At 36.5% G+C, this 6,126-nt stretch overlaps 1 long non-coding RNA gene across 1 annotated transcript; it reads right to left on the bottom strand.

Annotated features, from left to right (window-relative positions):
* Positions 1–2,677: 2,677 nt before the first annotated feature.
* On the bottom strand, positions 2,678–5,861 carry LOC133460654 (uncharacterized). Its single transcript, XR_009784144.1, has 3 exons — positions 5,652–5,861; positions 4,682–4,760; positions 2,678–3,299 (listed from the first exon to the last, which is right to left on the bottom strand). It is a non-coding gene; the product is annotated as an uncharacterized LOC133460654 (long non-coding RNA).
* Positions 5,862–6,126: the final 265 nt, after the last annotated feature.

Here is a 6,126-nt window from a genome sequence, read left to right as displayed (position 1 = left end):
GCGGACGACCACAGTATTTGTTTTTTTTTTTTACTCCACATTTCACAGAAAAAACACCTTTTCACATACAGGACTGTCTCAGAAAATTAGAATATTGTGATAAAGTCCTTTATTTTCTGTAATGCAAAAATGTCATACATTCTGGATTCATTACAAATCAACTGAAATATTGCAAGCCTTTTATTTTTTTAATATTGCTGATCATGGCTTACAGTTTAAGAAAACTCAAATACCCTTTCTCAAAAAATTAGAATATTCTGGGAATCTTAATCTTAAACTGTAAACCATTATGAATCCAGAATGTATGACATTTTTGTTTTTTTAATTGCATTACAGAAAATAAAGAACTTTATCACAATATTCTAATTTTCTGAGACAGTCCTATAAAGAATGTCCAGACACAAGGACAGTTTCTTCCCCCAAGCTGTTGCTCTGATGAACTTTCACAATTAATAGAGTCTGGGAGAAACCAATCACCGTGCAATGACAATAACAGTAGCAGTAATTTAATCACGTCAGAAAAATGTTTTTCAATCAAAGGAAAATGTGTTTGAATGCAAAGAGATATTTGACTCAAAAAAATGCATTTGAACACTTTTTTTTTTGATTGAATATATTTTTTTCGATTGAAGTGATTTTCTTTTCTAAATGAAAATATATTTTTTGATTGAAGCAATCTTTTTTTCGGTTGAATAATTAAGAAGCATATCTACCTCCATAAATAAATGTATCCCTGAACACAGAACTAGATTTGTGGTGAATTCTGGTTAATCCCATGTTTCTGAAACAATTTTTTCTGCCAAGTTTTAGTAGTTTGGCTTTGCTCACATCACTTCAGGGCTCACTGAATTCAGTATTTCTTGTTTAAAACTCTGAATTCAGACTTTAGATTGGATTACAACGGTCATTTCAGTGTTTCCCAACCCTGGTCCTCGAGGCACCCCTATCCTGCATGTTTTAGATGTTTCCCTGCACCAACACACCTGATTCTAATTAATAGGCCTAATTAGCTTGTCACCAAGGTCTGCACAACTCTGTTGATGACACGCGTACTTTTATCACGGTGTGCTGAAGCAGGGAAACATCTAAAACATGCAGGATAGGGGTGCCTCGAGGACCAGGGTTGGGAAACACTGCTATATTTAAGTGAACTCAGTCCTATTAAAGCCACTCTATGTAGTAATGTCTCTTTTGGCCACATGGGGGCAGGACATCACAAGAAAGGTCAGAGCCTTTTCTCAGTAGGTTTTGACATCAGTACTTTAAAGTTTAGTTTTTGATAGAGTATGAATGGATAGATTGGTCTCTTCTCGCCAATTCTCATATTAAAGCAGCACAAAACCCTCTTTTTTAAATTAACACATTGAAGTATTTGTTAACTTTTCGCTAGAATGGCTCTCTTGGTCTCTAGTGCCTTAAAACCAAACCTGTCAAATCTCCTGTTTTGGCCGGGAAACTACAGTATTTTACCCCTCTTTCCCGCCGTCCTCCCGTATTAGTATTTTTCCCTAAATTTCACGTTTTATAATATAATAATCTTTAAAAAGCAAAACTTAATTGTCACCAGCCTCGTGAGAACTGCCCCCTGCTGTATACTGGGGGGCAGTTCTGACGAGGTTAGCGGCAACAACGGGAACAAGCATGGAACAACAAATCAGAGATGGATGGATGTATCCAGAGAGAAGACAAAAAGTGAAGACTTTGTGTAAATATCTCTAAAAATGGGAAACCAAATTTACTTTCCTAAAGAGGAGCAGGATGGAAACAGTTATGAGTTCTGAAATACGTTTAACTGCAATTTTAGTGTCTCACGGAGGAAGAATGATGTCCGTCACCAGAGAGCCACATGAGTGAAAATGACAAATAAAAAGAAAATGTAAATGTTTCACTTGAAGACAATCAACGTGTATATAAACTGAAAATATTTAAAATAAATAAATGTGCTTTAATTCACTTTTGTGTTTTCATTTAGGCTCTATTATAGGAACATAAGAATGTCCACAGCATTTCATTGTCAAAAAAAGGTCGTCCGATCAGATTCTGAAGACACAATTGTAGTTTGTAAGTGATTGACAGGTAGATATTTTAGATTTCTTGTAAATCTGTATTAAAATGTAAGATACTGGACCTCGGTTGGGCTAGTGGGACAGCAGAGGAGAATTTCCCTTATTCTTAAATCCAAAACATGACAGGTATGCTTATAAAAGCAAAATATATCCTCTTCAGAATATTAATTATTATGCTCTGTTGGGTCAGAAGTCAATACAGTGCTAGAATAATAATGAATTCCACCCCCTTACAGATGTGGACATTAAATCTAGCTATGAGGACCAAAACTGACCTTTGAACCAGGTTTTAAATACGTTTATTTCTAAAGTTGGAAATTTTAACATGGAGATCAGTGGAGATCGACTGGCTTTTGGTGCAAATATTCCTTTTCCTGGATGTTGGAATGTTGACGCCCGATTAGAGAGCGTAAAGAATCACTTACCTTACCTTTATTCCAGATTTGACCTGTTATGATCAGGGGTTTCCATTCAGCAACAACAGGGACGTCACGTGACTCACGTCCCCTTCGGCTGAACTCATCACTACTTTAACGAGGCCTGAAGCCGCTCACCAGAACGGATCAACGCTATTAGAAAACATCAGTCCGCACACAGACATCTTAGTTCTGACCACATTTATTTCTTAATCATTGTTGTTTCTCCTCAGATCTAAACATCTGCAGACATTTGTGAAAATTAACATGAAATAAAGGAATTAAGCAAATTGAGTGTGAAGTTTAGTTAAATCTCTAAGTTGGGAAACTGGAACCAGCAAGCCTGGATGAACAACCCTGAGGCAAATTTTTATTCATGACAAAAAGTAAATTAAATTAGTCTAAGAAGCGATTCTAGATATTTATAAACAACAAATAATGGCTGCAGATGTGCAAACATCTGCTTCATAAAGATTACTGCCTGAGAATAAAAGCCCTGATGAAATAAACAGTCTTTAACATTAACATGCTTAATATCGTGGGTTAGAAATCTTCCAGGTGCCTCTGAGCAACATTCAGCTTCCCGCTCTTCATCCTCCTGCGTCACAAACCTCCTCTGACCTTCGCCAACATTCCCGGGTCACACACCAGCACCCACACAGACGCTCGGACGTCCTCAGTGCTCTTTTGTGCAGTTGGCCGCCATCTGCCTGGTGCTGTACAGAGACACCGCTGTCCCCACCGCCGCCATCGTCATGGCGATGGGCTCCAGGAGGCTGCCGTGCGGCTGCAGCCTGACCTCGCCGGACATCTGCCTCTGCAGACGGGATGGACAGAGGCGTCAGGACAGGCCGCTCAACCCACCTCACAGGAAAAGGTGAAGACGTTTGTAGTGACACATTAGCAGATAAAACCAGGAAATATAAACACTAAAGTTCAAAAAAACACATGTATACATGTTTTCAACTAAACAAAACACAACTGACGACACCAGAAACTGAGTAAGAGGAGACGGCAGATGCACAAACATCAGATCACCTGAGTGTTGCTCAAAATCAGGTGGGAGGGGGGGGTGTCACATAAAAAATGGAAGTAGAAGAAGAAGAAAAAGAATAATAATAATAAGAAGTAGAACAATAAAAATAATAATAATAATAATAAGAAGAAGAATAAAAAGAAGAAGAAGAATAAAAAGAAGAAGAAGAATAAAAGAAAAATAAAAAATAAATAAATAATTATTATTATTATAATAATTATTATAATTATAATAAAAAGAAGAAAAAGAAGAAGAATTGGAAGAATAAAAAGAATAATAAGAATATAAATCATGATAAAACAGGTAATTGTTTGAAAAAGGCCATGAACTCTACTCCTTTTGCATCTATCGATGGCAGTTTATGCAACATCACAAATAGGAAAATAAATAAAACTGCCTTATGTATTCATATAGATCCAAAAGATTAGATTTCTTTCAATTTCAATATATAATAAACATTTTACATTGTTAAAATGATAATTTTCTATGTATGATGTCATATTGTTAGACGTTTAGGGGATATTTCACTCCACTGCTTCAACTCTTGTCATTTTTGGTCCCTAAAGATGGTTTACGCCCTTTACCGTTTAAAAATAGACCTTTTAACTCCGTAATCACTTTAATCACGTCTGTGCAAAGAAAATCTGTGCAGAAGTACTATGGTTTGTTCAGATGCAACTCTGTAAACTGTTTGTTTGGAACTGTGACCCTTTCCAGACTGATGAGCAGCAACAAAAGGCAGAAAATAAGAACAAAAACCTCCATGAACTATTTAATAAATGAGGTAGCAGTATTGACTCCAACAGGAAATAACATGGCTGCAACATCAGTTGTCATGTGTAGATCATAAATACAGAAGCTGCGGATGATAATAAATGAAATCATCGTGATTGTGAATCTTTCTGTCCATGCAGCACAGGTCTGGAGGTGGAGTCAGCAGGTTACATAACGCATCCATATGACATGAGGTCCATCCCTTCTTGGTGAAATATTAATATACGTGATGCCTATCTGTGCTTCATCAATCTTAAGTGTTTATTAAAAATGTATGAAGTCAACGAACTGTTCACTTTGTGTTTCCGGGATAACATTAGCTCACGCGGGCCGAGCACTTCTGCCCTGTAATTAGCTGATCATCATCACTTAGACGCCAACTCGTTCACCTGGAGGAGACGGAAGTATCCTGGTGTCAGTCGTCCCAGCCTGATGATCATTCCTGTTTCTGGAGACTTGAATTTACTCCTTAAAATAAAGAGAACCTATTTGAGGACAGGAGCCACAAAACATCACATTTAAACGGAGACTGAAGTGAGTTTTTAGTACTTTAAATGAAACCATGAGCAGGTATGATGATGGATGCATCTGGCTTATTAAACACAGATGTAATAACAGAAAATCACCCAGAGAAGTCACAAAATAATAATAAAAAACAAACTTTACCTTGATAAACACTTTAAAAGAGAATTCATTACATTAAAAAGAGAAAATAAGTATAACTTAAAAGGAAGAGACATCTTTAAAAAAACTAAATTCAGGACAAAATTAATGGAACGTTGTGTTTCTGTAAAAGGTATCAGTTTATGGAACAATCTGGACACAGAAGCCAAAGAATGCAAATCAAACATTACGTTTAAAAGAATAATAAAAGCCAATTTGATGAAGAAATATCATGATAATTGTTAAGGTAGGTGGGTTTTCTTTTTTTCCTCTCTCTCTTTTTTAACACCATTGTCATATTTTTTTTCTTTGAATCAAAAAAGAATACGACTATCTGTGTTTGACAACAGCTATTTTGTGTTATTTTATAACTTTGTTGTAGTTTTGGTTTTGTTTTTTTCTTTAAATTACACTTATTGGAAAGTTGTTTTTTTAAATTGCGTAATTTAAAAAAAATTATTATTACATTAATTCAAATGTGATTTCTTAGGAAAAAGGGACAGATAAAAATAAGCTTAGTCTTCTTTCTGTTCTCTTTCATTCAAGGAAAGAGATTTGTTGTAATTATATTGAACTGTTGTTTTTCTTTTAATGAATGAAATAAAGAATAAAAATGAAAAAAAAAATGAAATGAAATATATTTTGGAACCTCATAATGATGTTTATGAAAGAGTTGCATGTATATAAAAGTCTCACCGTTCTTTGGAGTCCGGATTCTCTGGTCTTCATCGGCGGGTGAAGCCCCTCAGCTGCCTTCAGCCCTGTCTAGCTCTATTGTACGGTGCAAACGCTCCAGTCACGCACACATGGACTTGCACAAACACAGACAAAGCTGTCTGCAGAGCTGCAGCCCATCACGGATGGTTTGGCCATCCAGTGGATAAAGCGGACGAGGGGGGAGAAGAAGCATTTCTGCAGCCTGCACGCTTGAAGGAACATGTGTGTTAATGTGCTGCAGGGACTTATATAACCCAAAACACAAGAAATATACTCTCAAGAGCCGTCCTGAATTTAGAGGACATTAAACGCTCTTGAAACAGTGAGCTGAAGACTCTGAAAAGAAATGTTTTGAAGTTATTCTGCTGTTATATAAAAGGTCCCTGCTCTCAGGACGTGGTATTGATCACTGTGGACGTCACTGCTCACAATGACCCGCTGGTTACATAAATCC

Source organism: Cololabis saira, chromosome 15 (genome assembly GCF_033807715.1).
Source record: "Cololabis saira isolate AMF1-May2022 chromosome 15, fColSai1.1, whole genome shotgun sequence".
Taxonomy (NCBI): domain Eukaryota; kingdom Metazoa; phylum Chordata; class Actinopteri; order Beloniformes; family Belonidae; genus Cololabis; species Cololabis saira.
Note: the sequence above shows the minus strand (reverse complement) of the source record. Positions and strands in the feature narration are given on the sequence as shown.